The sequence below is a fragment of the Anticarsia gemmatalis genome, chromosome 11 (assembly GCF_050436995.1).
Source record: "Anticarsia gemmatalis isolate Benzon Research Colony breed Stoneville strain chromosome 11, ilAntGemm2 primary, whole genome shotgun sequence".
NCBI classification, from domain to species: Eukaryota; Metazoa; Arthropoda; class Insecta; order Lepidoptera; family Erebidae; genus Anticarsia; species Anticarsia gemmatalis.
Genome location: NC_134755.1, coordinates 1925137 through 1942783, shown reverse-complemented (window position 1 = coordinate 1942783; position 17647 = coordinate 1925137). Strand labels below are relative to the sequence as shown.

The following is a 17647-nucleotide window of genomic DNA, read 5'->3' as shown; positions in this document are numbered from 1 at the left end:
CTCGTAACTGTCGGCTATTTATTTAGCCCTTGCGTTGTATCGTAGTTGCAATTTTCCCGCGGAGTTAACCAGCGAAGTTGCCAGGTGATACCGGGGGAACACTTAGTGGAGCTATCAATCTTAAACTCGGGCACAGTGGGCTGAAGATATAATATGTGGACCTAATTTTGTGGAAAATGTTGTGATTTGTTTTGATATAAGACTCTAAGCTAGAAATGTTATCGGAGTTTGTTTTGGTTTTTTAAGTGAATATGTTTATCATTAGAGATTTTTCTGTAAGGCTTTATATTATGGCAGGTAGTTGATGTACAAAATGTTGTACGCAGCAAAAACTTTAACCAAAAGGTAATAATTAATAAAAACTAGTTTTCTATCTTCTTTCTATTTCTATCTGTCTACTTTATTATATCGCTACTTAGAATTAATTTCCCACTAAAATGACTTAAATAAAATATTAAAAACTTCTGTATGTTTTACGTCTTAGTTAACGTCAAGTAACTTCCTTAATACATTGGCAAAAGACTCAGCTCATTGATACAATACAAAAACTCAAAAATAAACTTTTATTTCCTCCCATTTATTACCAAAATCTTGTCCAAAATCTAAACAACAAGCCCACTGTGCAACGACAAGAGGTGGTTGCTAACTCCCAAAGAGCGACTGCCGTGTTATTGCACCTCGCATGTTTGTATGTTCTTCGCTAAAGTAATAACAATTAAATAGTTCCTTTGTACACAAGTTTTAATTGAAACTGTCGATTACATTATTATAGTTTGCTGAAACTTGTTAAGCTTTACTTTGTGTAAGATGTTAAGCTTCCAAGTGTTATTCGATAAAACTGGGTTTAATCTTGATTTTAAATGGGGTTTTCGTTGTGTAGGTTAAGAATTATCAAATAAATAGGAAACTTAGCAGCTTAGTGGCAAAAGGAGCTTTGATTTTATTTTTTTATAATGAGAAATATATGATTTGATCTATTTAGCAAAAGAACGCTGTATTTTTAAGGGATATAAACGATTTTTTACGTGAACAATTTTACCTAGATTTTATTTTTAACATTACTCTATGTTTATCCTGATAACGTGGAAGAAAAACTTTTAAAATGCAATCTTTTCTTTAGGTACCGATAATAATTTGAATAGGTTTAATTAATTTGCAGTTGTCAAATTTATGTTTACTTTGGCCGAATTCGTCCCTCTTGCCAATCAGAGTGTACAAATTTCTGGCTTATTTAAGTATAGGTACTATGCCTGAAAAGGGAAGTTCAAACAAAAAACGTGAGATGATAGATCGTCATAGTTTTATTTCCCTGTACATTCAGAACCAATAAACCTTGTATTTACTATAACAGTCGTGTTCATAAGCTTCTAGTCCAATATTTACTGTTCCCTGCTGCTGACAACTTTACGATCTACCTCCAAGCTTTCCCTTTTGTGTCAAACACAATCCCAGAGGTTAGTTGTTAGGACATTTTCTTTATTTTATTGTGTATTGCCGTTATATGTAGTGAATGGGTTCCTGAGCAATATCCGATTGAGTTTGGCTCGTTTGAATTCTGTTTGTGACAGACACGTTTTATTGTTTGCTAGGTTTTTTTTGTGGGGATTTTTCTGGAATGGTTTGCATGATTTGTTTTGAGGAGTGCGTTATTGGTAATCTATAATATAAAAATAAGTCGGGTTTTCCTTCCTGACGCTATAACTCCAGAACGCACGAACCGATTGCCACGGTTTTGCATTCGTTGGAAAGGTCTCGGGCTCCGTGAGGTTTGTAGCAAACAAAATTCAGGAAAAATTTCACCGACCTCCACGCGGGCGGAGCCGCGGGCGACCGCTAGTATTATATGTAATGTAATATGTATACATAAATCTCAAAGAAAAGGAAAATTTAAGAAATTTACTGCGATCTGTGATCCTAAGCACAGTAGTTAAGACAGTCGCCTTTAATACTTATTGAAGCATCAATTTGATTGGCACTTGCCAATGATAGACATTTCGTTAAAAATATTTATAATGCACAGTTCCCACTAACGTCCGAATCAAAAAAATCATTTTAACATAATATCACCATAAAAAATCCTATAAATCTCTCTTTCTAACTTTTTCAAATACTAAAGTAAAAAGTGCGATCATTATAAATAAATCTGGTTTCCAGAATCCCTCTTTACCAACTAAGACATATAATTTAAACGCGCAGTGTGTACAAAACACCCGTAATTACTTTTCCCGCGAACACTTTTACACTCCCGTGCTTGTGAAAAGGTTGAGCATCCCTGCGAGTGGGAGGGAGAGGGGTAGATACCCCTGTAGATACGTTATCTCTTTTAATCTGACTGTTGAGCTTTAAGTCCCATGTCATCCGCGTTGGAGGGTTTGATAATATTTTTATGACAGAATCGCGATTTTAAAATTTTGTTATGTTTTTGTTCAGGTATTTAAGTGTGGAAAGGGTTAAAGATGTGAATTGTTGTTGAATTTTGTTCGTTTTAAGGTAGATTTTTAGACCAAAGTGGAGTTTGTTTCTGCTAAGTGTCTCACTACCTATGAAGTCGTTATGACTTCTATTTGATAAGCATTGCGCTATTTATTGACAGTTTTCTATACTAGTCTATATAATCGATCTTGGTAGTGTGATGTTTATTTTCTTTATTCATAACAGCACATAATATGCCCTTATTAGGAGAATCAGAATGATGGAACCTCTAATAAAAAACAAGCTCAAATTTAACGACAATAATATTGTAATTACATAAAAAATGAATTATAGATAAACATTAGTCATCTTTCAGAATGTTGATAGAGAAGCGCCTAATTCAATGAATACAATGAAATTAACATTAAAAAAATCTGTACTCGTATAAAACCCAAAATATTACATAGACCAAAAATAATCCAATACTTTAAACCCAATTTTTATTTCCAGCCAAATGTTTCAGCCATTCACACTCTACTTACAATCGTCGGTACAAAAACGTGCAGTTCCCGAGTTATTCTAGCACGAAGCCAATGGACATAAAGGCTCAATTGAGAACATATCGAGCGTCTAAGCTCATTCGAAGCCTTCCACGAAACTGTAGGTTAAAGCCTTTATACGATATAAACAGTTTAAGGTTTGAAATGTATTTATTACGTTTGACCTGTTAGAAATAATAATGTGTAATGTTTATGCGATTTCTAGAAACGAAATACGGTTTTCTGATTTAAACTAATTGTATGTATATTATTATTCGTTCTACTGAGGTCTCAGATTTGATTTTCAATAGTAGCCCTGAGTTTAGAAAGTTTTAAGTTAATAAAAAGTAAGCTCATAAATATTGTTTTTTGTTTTAATAATGCTTGACTGAGCGTATACCTACGTATTTTAATTTCAAAATTATATGAAAAAATAATTATTATAATGATGAAGTTACACTTAATATGAGTTTGTATTAAAATTTGTAAAACCCAACTAAAATAGTGGTCAAAAACAAATAAAGTCATCATTCATATTTTTTTATCTAAAATCCAGATTAATTATTAAAAAAGGGCTATTTAAAAACAACCAAAAAACAAAGAAACTCTACAATGGTCACACACAAACGATTACTAATAGCCGTTTTAATAACACATACATATTTCCATATCATTTGAACAACTGTGAACACTCCAAAAACCACTATTTGCATTTAATATTACATTCAAACAAAACTTTCTGTAATATGTTGGGAATGCAAATTTTTGGCCTCTCAGACCTCCCGGATCCCCTCCAGACCCCCTCTCTAGAAATCTAATAACTGAATTATTGTTTAACCAGGGTTTGGCCTAAACATGCCTCTACGTAGACTGTTTACTTAGGCATTTCGAAATAACATAACTCACCTCTGCTGTTACTATGGGCTCTCGATTGTGATGCTGTTTCTCGAACGGTATTCACGTAAATAAATGCAAATTCAATTGATGGTACCACTTCAATTAATTTGATTTGTTAATAATAAAAAAATGTAATCATCGTATTGGAATAAAAATGGGACGATAGTGTTTTTTTTTGTTTTTGACCAAAACGTTTAAGAGACCTGGACTTTGAATTACCTGTCAAGTAACGCAACAGTTATCTGCTACCTTTGTCTTAACGAAATATTTTTCGGTGAAATCAAAATTATTTTAAGTATAATATTTATGCTTTCAAAGTAATTTTGATCGAATCATTTATATTCAAGAATTACAAGCCATCAAATGTAAGCTCACTTCATCAAAACCTACCACACCGCAATTTTTCAACCACGTCTAATTTCCATCCAAAAGTCTCATAGAGAATGATAAATCCTAAATGCATTTCACCGAGATATGGGTCAGGGAACCTAAGCGCTACATTTCAAACAGGTTTATGTTGTTAGTTTACAACTGGATTTACATTGTAGTTTAGCGTTACGGCGATACAGATCATCAGATTAGTACGTACGCTAAAAAGGTATTAGCGAGCAATTTAATTGCAAATTTGTAGCGTATTGGAGTTGGTTTGCGTGTTTGTGTGTGTCTGTTTGTATGTTGCTATAGTATATGTGTGTTTTCATTCTATGTTATTTTGATGTTTTAATCCTTTTTGAGTAGGTACATTATTGGTTAAATGGTATAGTATTACTGTTTATAATTTAATATTTAAATCAATGATTAAATCTGAAGTATATTTAAAGTATGGCTAAAACAAATTGCGTTGTATTATTTATGGTAATGGTTTGTCCTGGAGGTAATGTCAGGTAAGGTACGGTAAGATAATCACGCCACAGCGTATTCAATATTACAGCCAAATATATGAGAACATATTTTTTACGATTCAAATTCGAAAGAAAAATGTATTTTTTGTGACTCATACCAATAGTAGGGGCTAACATTATTTTATATGAGTTAAATCATATTTGTGTTACACGTACATACATGTTTGAGATAAAACAATATCAGTGAGACAACAATATTGTATGAAATATGAAAGTTCATACAAACAGTACATTGTTCAAAATGTTTATTTTTAAAATGTATTAGCTTCCTGGATTTCAAAGTAAATTTTCTTGTAGAAGAGCTATGCAAGTATCATGCCGATAGCCGCCGAGTTGCTTGTTATGCTTTTGTATAAAAAATCTACACGCAACATTTATCAACCCACCAATTTATGCGAATCACATTAGTATAATGACGGTGATTTTATCTGCTAGTGGAAGACTTGAGTATTTTGAAATTAAGAGTTTAAGACACCTAGTTTAAGTCGTTGACACGACACAACTATGACAAACTTACGGTTAACCATAAAATAAAAAAAATAATAATATGTCTCACTGCTGGGCAAGGGTCTCCTTACGTAATGAGGGAGGGCTTAGGCCTTGAGTCCACCACGCTGGCCAAGTGCGGGTTGGGGACTTTGCACACCTGCAAAAACACTTACAACCTTACAAAAAGGTACCCGGTTTGTAACGCAGTTTAAAATTAAATATAAAATTAAAACTAGGTCTTTAAAATAAATAAAACACGTAACTGTTCTATTTTTATTCAAATTTAACTTTAGTATGTTTCTTTTTTTTAAGTTTTTGCTTATTATTTATAATTTTTAACTTATAATCAACTTTGTATCCGTTTATTTGTGCGTCTTTGGACAGTTTCATCGTGATAAGCTTGATTTTCTTAATAACTTCAGATAATGTGAGGTTTTCCATGTACTTAGACTCTTGGCGTGAAGGAGGTCGGTATTGGTCTTTCTGGTGAAGTGCCTTCTTGATGTACTCGGGAATAGCTGTAACAACATTGATTGAATATCGATTAATAAGTTTCTATCACATTTTAACACTGACCAAGTTTGAAATATTCAATAAAAACATATAAGAATCAGGTTTGTTGTATTTTGATTTCGGGTCACTACAAATTTGCGCACTAACTTTCGTTCGCACTCAAACGTTGTCACATTCTTATAGTTATTTTGTTTATGATGTAGTTTGCACATTCGTAATGGCCCGAGTACACTAACGGGCCCTTTATAATAAATATACAAAACAATAATTAAAAAAAAACACTTTGTCAGAGAATCAAACCCACAACCAACTACCGCAGATACTGTTAAATAACATCCACTTAAACCACTAAAGTATTATAAACAAAATCATATTATTTTCGCCAATAAACCATTTTGTAATCTAATGAAGGCTAATTGACAAAAATAACAAAATACCACCTAAATGAACGTCAAAGCGACCACAAACCAATTTAAAGGGTTAAAACCAAAATTATTACAATTTGATAAAACAACTAATTAGTTAATCTATCAATTGAGCTGCATAAAGCTTTGCGATTAATGATAATTAAATTTATTGAAATAATTCGCTTTAATTTGTGCTTGAATTAATTAATTTATTCTATACGCAATATGCAGATAAAATGTGAAATGGTGATTAGTGTGATTTTTTGCACAGATTATTATTATAAACAGATTAAAACTAAAATAGATTTCAAATTGAAATTAATTTGTTGATATTTAGATTATACAGTAGCCAGTGTAGAATCATGGTTCAAGCATATTTCACGCAATTTACAATTCACACACACAAAGTATTCGAAGTATTCCAATACAAAAATAGAAATTTATTGTTTCTGCTAAAATACGAGTATTGTAATTATTGTTATAATATAAAAGTTATTGAAAAATTGACTTGTCAAAGAAGTCTTATTTTAATAAAAGTGTATTTAATTAACATAAAGCTATCGATAATAAAATAATTATGTAAGTTTCGCAATCGTGTTATCGTTTCGTTTCTCTTAAATTATTTTCAAATAATTTAAAAATGCGCTAATATTTATAAACATAGTTCATCATGAGTAGCGTAAATTCCAGCACTCAAAATATGTTTATGCGTATGCAACGGGCACCAAATAAATTTTTAAATTCACGATTGCTACTCTATAGTAGACTAGAGTTATCGGCTAGTATTCTTCCACATAAATATTTCAGTACTTATCGTAAAAGTCAATGACCTAACGAATATACTACACTATATTTTGTAAAGAAAAAAATATCATAAAGTATTTTAAAACGGATATATAAATACAACTTACCACCGTGGACGTCATAGCTGGGGTATATCGCGATAACAGTTAACACCAGACAAATATAAACTAGCATTGTTCTGTACAGTTCGAGTCACACTTGAAATTTTATAAACGGTCTGCGATAACTGTTGTTGTAGGTAGGTATTGTTTAGATGAAAGTAGTAGTAAACTTTGATAATGTAGTTTAAAAGAAGATATTAACCTCTCACTAATAATGGTAAATAAAAAAAATAATATTGAAGTACTAATTAATATGTTGTTTTGTGAAAAATGTGTGGATGTGAATTAATCAAGGGATATTTGTGTTGATAGCAAGCCTCATTCTTGATGTCAAAACCAATAGGAAAAAGGCATGATTTAATGTGTGTATGTACTATATTTTTCACAAAATGTTTTTCATTTCAGTTTTTATTTCCGAGATTTTGACTGGTTTTTACATAAGAATAAAGCACGAATGTGTTACATTTGGAAACTATGTATGCGCTTTGAGCATTACTTATTTTAAATACATCTACGTTTGCGTTTCAACTATACTTTAAGTCGGAGTTCAAAATCAAATTAAGGATAAATAATAGGTGACCGTGTGAAATATTAGCTTAATGCGAAAAATTGTTCTCAGTAAGTCCTCAACTTAACTATGTTTGTGATCAACTCCTTTTGTTTTTCAAAACGTACTTTGTTTTTGAAACTGGTGTTGTGCTGAAACATGTGAGTGAGTCCCGGAAACGGGATCGCAATATATGGAGTGGTCTTTGTTTATTGTGCCAGTTGAAATGTTACCTTTTTTATTCACTTTGGCAATACGTTTGTTGCGTTGAAAACTTGCAATCGGCTTTGAAATGTTTGGAAAATTATGTGAAAATTCGTTCGTGTTTTCTTTTGCGCTGTCTGTGTTAACTGGCGGAAAAGTGTTATAGGGTGTGTGAATCGCTTTTGCGGACAGTGGAACTAATTCTATTCAGCCTGACCAGTTCATTGAATTTCGTGTTTTAGTTTTTAGCTTGCTATTGTTTTTTTTTATGAAAAAATGATGAAAGAAATTAATTCATTGTCAGTCTGTTGTTCAGCATAAGTAAAATTTACAGCTATTTTATATAAAACACATTTTACGATAAAATGTGCTGTTGTTATTTTATAAAATAAAGACATTTTTAATACAACATATTACTTTGTACAACGACAACAAAGCGAATTATATTAAAAATATCTTTGCGCTGAACTTGCACAAAAACGCTTGAAACGTCACAAAGAAAAAAGCATTTTATAAAGATCGATTACCGTGCACTTCGTTCGGAGAAGCGTTCAATATATCCCGGGATGTCCCGTGTCCGGGACAGCGTAATCCGAGACACAGGACAGCACTACAGCACTAACTTCTTCAACGCTTGCCGAAGGTTTGTTTTCAGCTGTTTTGTGAAATCCGATCTGTATTTCGAAACTCTTTCTTTGTGATTGTGCACACAAAATAAATGTTTGTTTTTTTATTCTTATTAGAAAAAATATATGAGTATTTTTTAATTGCATTTCGGGGTTTTGTGTAGAATGTCAGTGTGTTTGTGTAAATCAGAAGCTGTCGACTACCGAAAACTGGTTTGCTATCGAGAAATTTTACACCATAATCTGTTTAGCGCTTCTACTGGGCTCCGTTAGAACTATTTTGGCAGTACATTTTAAATCTCAAACTCTCGATACTTGACATTGCCGACTGTACAAAATTGCGCTAGTGACAACCAAATTATTGTTTCAGACAGAGTTTAACAATGTCAAATTTTATAAAGAGGGATCAAAGTAGTACATCGATAATCTAAGTTTTCTAATAGTATAAACCTTACTTCATAGAAAATATTTTCTTTATAAGTGCACTTTATCAATTTAACCAGAACCTATAGCAACTAAGTGCTTCAATAAAGTAACTAATGGAAGGAACTACGTTCCGAGGCGTGAATTTACAAGAAAACCGGTTTAACAGGAATCTTTCAACTGAACAAACCCTTCAACACTATTTCTACTTTGAAATCGAATCTAGGGCTTCGTTATCTGTTGTTGCACATAGGAACTGATAAGAAGTAAGTAGTCGTTGTTTAAAGTCGCGTCTAGTATGTCGCAAAGTCTTGTTTGACTGCGAAAAGCAGATTTGCATGGAATAAATGTTACAATATTATATTAGTCTCATGTAATGGGCAGGTGAACTGCAACATGTTAACATCATGGGGGGCATGTTACCACGCTTCAGAATACTCACAAGAAAAGAAACTCGCAATTTAACCCGAATAGAAAGTTTTGAAGTCGAAGATATTTCGAAGATTATGACTAGGAGTGTATACAAAAAACAGTGTAACTATCTATGAAAATTAACAACACTCATTACAATTGACACTATTATTATACGGTCAAATATCAATAACGTAAAACACTGTGAGATTTTCAAAAAACATTTTTAAAGAAGAAAATAGTGAAATTTCTATTGCTTTAGAATAATTCAAAAATTACGTATTGCTTATTGAGCAATAAAATAATTTAACAATCATCGCATATTGTTTGTTGACCAAAAGTTATAATAAAATTCATATTTTCATTCAAAAAAAGTACGATTGAAAATGCGCCAAAGCATACCTACATATTTCTGCTCGAGACTTTACCTAAAGTAACTAGTCTAACCATTGACACAATTAATATACACCCAGTTTATATTCTAAAGGAAACAGCCACGATATGAAACTGTAACACAATACATTATCGTGAAGCTATCACACGAGAAGCTGACGTAAGAACTCTCAATCATTTGCTTTGCGACACAGAATCGATAAGTGTAGCAGTAAATCATAGTTTATCCGGTGTAATGTTTCTTAGTGATATGAAGTGTAGGTGTTTGTGTCTTAATGTAGGTAGTGTAAGGCTTGAGAGAATAGGATGCAAATATAATGACGATAAGTTTCAGTAGTGTAGCAATTGAAGCTGTATTTTTTTTTATTGAAATAAAAAATATAAGAACTATTGACAGTAAATGTTTCTAGATTTGGGTCATATTGTCGAGATAGCAAGGCGCCCGAAGCCAGTTGCGCTCACCGGTCGGTAAACGATCTGTCGGTTAAACAAACCTTGGCGCGGTCACTCCATAGATGGGTGACCACATAGTGGTATTTAAACTGGGCGTCTTCGTGCTTCGGAGGGCACGTAAAAAGTCGGTGCCGGTTGTTGTCAATTAAGATAACAGTCGTTAAACCACCTCAATGGCCTTCGGGCGGCTTGAACAACTTTGACACTACGTTGACCACTAACCATATGATAAGAAGAAGAAGATAGCGAATAAGCGTTCATTTTAATTTAAATATCCAGTTAAATTAAGCTGACAAATGTGCAGAACTAATTGAAAAAGCCCTACTGTATTTATACGCAGTAAATGAAAAGAAACACATAAAAACTATATGTTGCGTAATTATCATTTACTTTTACGTGAATCAATACAACGAGCACTGCCTTGTACAAGCTAACATCAAGCAAAAATGAAAGTAAACCCACGATAATAAATGTATTGATTATAAGAGGCAAAATAAAAAAGACGTGCAGGAACAGCACCACTCACTAGACTCACTAGGTACCGAAATCAGAAGCGCGATTCTCCTCCGCTGTTGACAACCGGCCAGCTACCAAGATATTTTGTATAAAAATCTGATCAGCGCCGCATGCGGGCGCCGTTGGAACTATTTTTGAATTACATTTTTACGTCTATCTCTCGATACTCAATAGTACCGACTGTATACGCTACAGTAATCATCAAACAGAATTACTCTCAAGACAAACCAAGAACATTAACTATAGCATAACGTACCTTGTATGTAATGAATCATTAGTACGTCATTGGTCGGCTCGATTTCCTATGATTAATGTGCTTAGCAATTATTTACCCCCCTGAGGTGATGTTGCCGGAGTAGGCCCATATATTGCGTATACAGCCTTGAGAGGTTGGTACGGTTTAGTTTTAGAAATTGTAGCAGTAATTCGTTAGACTTTTTATGTGCGTAATTTTGTGCTATTTTTAGGACTTGGCTGTTGTTGTTTAAAATAGTAATTTGCTATTTTTCGAGACTTTGCCAGTAGAAAATTTAATTATAATTATGTCGGTTAGAATTTAGTAAAAATAAAGCAATAATGTTCATATTGATGTAGTTTTAGAATTAATTGGTAAAAATTGCCTCAAACAAAATACGAGATAGATTAATTGGTCTATTTTGGTTTATTTTGTTTATTTGATACAATATTTGAAATGGTTGTAACTACTCAAATTATTATGAACAAATAACCGGATTTCGAGGCTTTGGTCATTTCATCCCGCTAAAAACTTATCCCGCGGGATAAGATGTCCACGTTAATATTTTTATTATTTTTCTTTAGTCAACTCATCCCGCTTTAAAAAAAAGGTAAAATGTACTGTATTATTTGAAATATTTGTACATTCGTGAACAAAAGTGTTTGTTTGTTTGTTATAGTTACTATAAAATGTGGTCTTAAGTTTATTACAGTGGGAGATGAGGTTAAATAAATATTATTTTTGTGTTATAAGCTGTATATTAAAAAATGTCTAATGAATATTATTACTCACTTATTTATCTATATTTTTTTTCTTTCTTTTTTAAGAGGACGACTCCCGCTCTAAGAATTGCTCTTGTGTCGCGGGGACTTTTACAATCATACGAACAAGGGACACAAAGTACAACCAGACCCGAAACAATTATTAACGCGCTAATCTCAGGATCTACTGGTTCGATTTGAAAAATTCTTTCAATGTTAGGTAGTCCATTTATCGAGGAAGGTTATATTTCATCACGCTACAACTAATAGGAGCAGAGTACCAGTAAAAAATGTTACAAAAACGGGGAAAATTATAACCCATTCTATTTGTGACGCAAGCGAAGTTGCGTGGGTCAGCTAGTTAAGAAATAAAACGTCAAATGTTTTTTAACTTTTTAATTACAAACTGTTTTTAGAACGTATAAACATGTTGACTAGACTTAGTAGTAGTGCTTATTTCCGTAGTCAATTCCGAATTTTAAGAAGTAAGGGCAATGGCCATAATGAGGAATAGTCCATTAGCGAGTCGGTTGCCACACTAAGAATTAGCCCTAATACGCGTGAACCACTTTTTTACAAGTCTGTACAAATCGTAAAATATATCAGTGGGATGAGTTGTCCGATTCAAAAATTGTACTAGGACAACTCATCCCGCGGGATGAGATCAAGCGGGATGAGTTGACCAAAGCCTCCGGATTTCAAACATATTACGTCTATAAAAGCATTTAGCAGTTTTGGTTTGCAAAAATACAAATAGAGAATTCATGAAAAAATAAATTGCCAGCCCAGTGTTTCCTATCAAACGAAATCAAACGAAAAGGGCAACTAAACTCTTCCCCGAAACGCACAAACATCCGCAACCCAATACTCTTTAACCATTTATCACATAACCCCAGTTAACAAAATAGTCAGAGAGCCAGCAAAAAGTTAACCGACAATCTTGACTTATTTAACAAAACATGGGTACAGACGATCTGTCAAAGTCTCCCGGCCTATTCAACCTAAGATAAATACTCTACGAACGTGATAAGAGTGACTGTAAACATTGTGCCAGAAATGCCACTATGCTCGGTTCGACGATTTTTTCTCTCCCTCTTTGATTAATGTTTTGATACGTCAAAAACATTTATGTAGTCAGTTTTATGGGATGACAAATGGGTAGGTTTGTGATTTAGTGGCGCTATGAATTGATGGGGATATGTTTGCAGAAGTTTGATTGGTATTGTAATTGTTGTCGATCGTTTGTGTGTAGGGTTGTTTTTATGCTGGTTTCTGATTGTCTATTATGTTAGCTCAGTTCATTACTCATTTTGCTTTAACTTTTGATTATATTCGGATTGTATTAAAAGCTGTCTTCAAGTATTTTATTTCAGATATAAAGAAAATGTACACATTTTTTTAAATAAGCGTAACGTAATTTATTTAAAGATATTTTTTTTAATTGATAATTGTCTCAAAAAGCTTATATAGCTAGGCGCAACCGTAAAGTGCAGTCGGGCAAACGGACGAACCAAGTTGATTTTATTGATACCAATATTCTAAGAACAATGTTAAGGTGAAATTTGATTTCACTAGCTGGAAGAAAAAATATGCCTTTGAGCAAATAAAACAAACGAAACTTGTTGCCACGAATTCTTAGTAAAATCGAAAATAAATTTATACAAGCCATTATTTGAGGTAAAATCTTTTGAACCTGGATATTGGCTATTGAAGACCTCAATTCTGAGAAGACACACACACACAGGTTAATAGGAATTTTCTTTAAGTTAATACGTATTTTTATGGTCAAAGGTTTTGATATAATCTGAAAAGTTTTAGTAGTTGGCTTGAAATAACTGTAGATATATTATTTTTTTCTTTTTTTTTGGCATTACAACTTGGACACCTTTTTGGATGGTTGGTAGCACATGGTCGAAGATTAAGGCTGATGTAGGAATTTTTGGAAACCTTTGCGTAACAATGGGACTGTAAAGGCTGGCAAAAGAGTAAAAAAAAATATTATTAACGAGAGAGTAAAATATACATATTTTTTATATTGTTTATTTAAAATAAAGATGGATTCGTGAAACAAGTTTTAGTGCACGCGTTTCCATGTAACTGAATTTTGATATTTGTTTTTATTTTTTAACGTACTACGCGTTCTTTCTACTTAAAAGGTGTTTTTAACTTACGTTAATACATACATAATTTCACGCCATCTTCTCATAGAGATAGGCAGACACCAAATAACGTATTAGTTTTCTTTTACTGTATTATTATAATTTAAATTTCTTTTTAAATATTAAATAGGACGAATAGCAGTTCGGGTTTGCAGTGCTCAAACATCATCTCCTAAAGTGCAAAAATGAAACAAAAAACTGTCAAAACATGATAATCGCTCAAACATCTCAATCCCAATGAATCGTTATTCTAAGTATAAGTCGAAGTAACTCGGCGTTTCTTTCCCTTGTGCTCTACCGATTTGTCAATGTCACGGCTCATATTTTATCAACTTGGGGACAATGGTAACTACATTTTGATATCGGCAACCTCCCCGTCTAGTTTTCAAACCTTTGATGGATTGTTTGGGGTCGTATCCATTTTGTCTCAACTCACCCACATAAAGTTTTTTGCACATTAGAGCGTTCTTACAGACTTAACCTCAAACGTTTTACAATATCTTTGACAAAGTATGCATTAACACGCTGGGTTATATAGTTGCTTGTACAAACAAGAGTCAGACGACTTGATGATACCCGTGAAAAAAATATGTAATAAAAAAAAATTGTACTACTTGGTTCAGTTGGCAGTTTTGAAATATTATATGTTATATTGTAAAAAATCCTGTATATTATGAAAAAGCTTTACAGTTATTTTGCAGCAATTTTGTTTTTTGTTTATGCTTGTATTTATTTGACCATGTTTACAATTATTTTTTTAAATGCCAATTTACAGTGATTAATGAGTATGTTCTTCGTCTTCTTTAAAAATAAATTAGCATTAAACGCAGATATAAGCTTTCCCAAGAATGTTACATTACAAACGTCCCATAGTGATGTGTAAATCCCCTAAAAAGAGGGGGTTCCCTGACATATTGTAGTTGTAACCGGAGGTGATGTTTTATCTGAATTTATTTCAGGTGCGATGGGGTGCATGGAAGTGTATTGATTAAATATGTACGCTTTTTTATGGTTAAGAATACTGTTGTTTGATAAAAACCGGTATGTTAGTTTTGTTTGGTAATATGACGTTTCGGGTGTATGGATAAATTCACATTCGTGTATTAAGTTGCTATAAAAAAGTGTGTGTGACAACGCTTTGTTTCGTCAGTGGCACGGTTACTCAAGCTTGATTTTTGTGTGGAAAAATGTGTTATTGGCTACGTCCTTTTTTTTAAGAAAGTCTTAATGCCAGTTTCAACTTAACCGGAAACAAGTTGACGGAAAATATTTCAAGGGAACAATAACTAACTACAACTTTTAGTTAAAATTAGTTAGTTGATCTGCAAATACATTAACTAGTGTTTCGCCCGCGGCTTTGCCCGCGTTGAATTTCATCCTAAATTCATTCAAATTCTTAGTCAAATTTCAACTTTCTACGTTCTGTAGTTTTGGCTGTACGTTGTCCACCAGTCAGTCAGTTAGTAACGGAAGAGTTTTATACATATGGATATTTAAAAATCCTGTACTCTCAAACTAAGATCAGTTAATGGTTTCCCATTCAATATAAACTCATAAACATTTATTAGAGCCAGTATTATGAATATCCAATTCACTAGCAACCTGCCCAATTATACGGGAGTGATAATTTCTTGTACCACTTCCCTGTGCGTAGTTTAAACTCCCTAAGCCATTGAACAACTTGTAGGCTAGTTTCAAGGGTTCGCGCTTTGAGTACAAAGTTAAGGTAACGCATAGAGTAAAACATGGAGAAGTGCCTCTAAAATGAACTTAATTTTATGCCTACAGACTTGCAGCCTATTGGACAATTTCATAATGAAGGCAAGACAATGAGGGTAAAGAATTCTTACGACATTAGTCGTAGAATCACTTTATGCCCATAGGTATGCTGCCTCTTGGATGCTTTGGTAATGAGGACTGGCGGCGATATTAAAAAATTGAGTTCTTATCACTCTAGCCGTAGAATTTCGGAATGGAAGATACAATTTATCATTGTTTTGTGTGACAGATTTATTCTTGTAGTAAGTTTCCGGCATTGCACTGCGTGTGTCTATACACGTAAGACACACGCAGTTACCCAAAAACATGGAGTTTTTTATGTCTGTTTTTTAGGATAATTCTCAATATCAAAGGCTTAACTGTCTCCTTCATACACTTCTAGTGTTAAGCATTATTTTTTGTCAGTTTCAAAGAAGTGACGCTTCTACATAAATATTTTGATCACACGGTTTTGGGCCTTTCATAGTTATTATGAAGGCAATTATAATAATGTCTAGGCCGAAGTTCTAAATAGATATTGTACCTTAAGTCAGTTCAAAATAGGGATACTTTATGTAACTTTATTGAGGTCGTACTATGAAGTGTGTGTTTTAAAGTCGTTTGTTATAATTTTGTGCATAAATGTTCTTGTGTGTGTGCTTTGTGGCAAAGTTTGAAAAATAGACAATAGTAACGTTCTTTCATAGAATAATTGTAATTCTTTCAATCATATTTATAGAATATAGAAACGATTTCATTATAAAATAAAGGAGACCAAAATTTTCGTGAATTAAGATGGTAGCTGGTTGGTTTAGCAAAATGAACACAATTTTTAATTGAAATATAAAAATCATAGCATTAATTTTATAAATACCTAAAACAGTCTTGATAGTTTTGCCAAAGCATTGCAATTTGCGAACTCAAGTCATACCACTAAAAAGAAATCCTTCTTAAAAAAAACATTCATCGTAGTTTTACACCTAAGCAACAACAAACATGAACATAGAACAGTCCACAAATAATTAGCAATTTAAACTCAACTAAAACAATAACTCGCAACACCTGCATAGAACAAGTAAAAAAAAAACAAAACGAATTTAAATTATCACCTTCAACTAAAAGAAGTCTTTCTTTAATTCAGTTTCACTAATCAATGTAATAACTGCGGCACACATTACCGTTGCGTTAGGCCAGCAAATTGGTTTGTAACCGCGCTGAGTCGGGAATGGATGTCGCGAATTATGGTAATGTATTATGATAATGCCGTCGGGGATGGCCTTTGGGATGTGACACACAGATGGAAAAGATCGCAAATAATATAATAGTATTTTCTTTTTTGATGGTTGGTAATTTATGAGATGGTTGGTAACCAAACATCTACACAAGAAATACCGAGCACAAATTTAGAGAGTAGACTGACTTTCAAGCCTGTAATAAGGGTGTTTCTAAAATAACTTTGTGTTTAACTCCTGCTACATCTCTCTAAGCGAAAGTCTACGGTCTACATACGCTCGGCTCGTCTAGCGTAGGCCTTAGCGTAATCGTAAGGATTACTCAATTAAATATGTAAGTATACTAGTTATTCATTGATTTGTTACCAGAGATCTTATTTTTTTCTGCTTCTTTTTATGTCCACAAGTTTAAGTACTTTGTCATTTAGGCCACTATAAGCTTTTTCTTATGATTGATTTGCAATCCCATGCCATTTACTTAGAACATAATAACATCATAATTTCTGGTGGATATACCATTCCATTCTTGGTAAAGAAACATGTATCTTACAATTTATTTTGACACTAAATATTAATACATTGCATAGGGTCGTTCTTAATAAATATTGATGTTGACTAACAATATCGCCCCTATGTCTCAGTTGTTAAGAAGGCAGCTGGTGACAATCGTGCGCTACACACCGCTCAGCTAATCCACTTTTCCGTCTAATTAATTCCATTATTAAAGTAATACAGATTAAAATATAAGGTGTCTGCTTCTTCACTTTTTTGGATTAGGTTCCAAACCATTATCGATATTAGGTTTGAACTTTTATGAGCCATGAGAATTAGGTAATTGTGACCGTAATTTTGCCTTTATTAGCCT

General features: G+C 33.0%; 1 long non-coding RNA gene across 1 annotated transcript; it reads right to left on the bottom strand.

Moving 5' to 3' along the window:
- Positions 1-5498: 5498 nt before the first annotated feature.
- LOC142976709 (uncharacterized) lies at positions 5499-7676 on the bottom strand. The gene is made up of 2 exons (XR_012959673.1): positions 7071-7676; positions 5499-5757 (listed from the first exon to the last, which is right to left on the bottom strand). It is a non-coding gene; the product is annotated as an uncharacterized LOC142976709 (long non-coding RNA).
- Positions 7677-17647: the final 9971 nt, after the last annotated feature.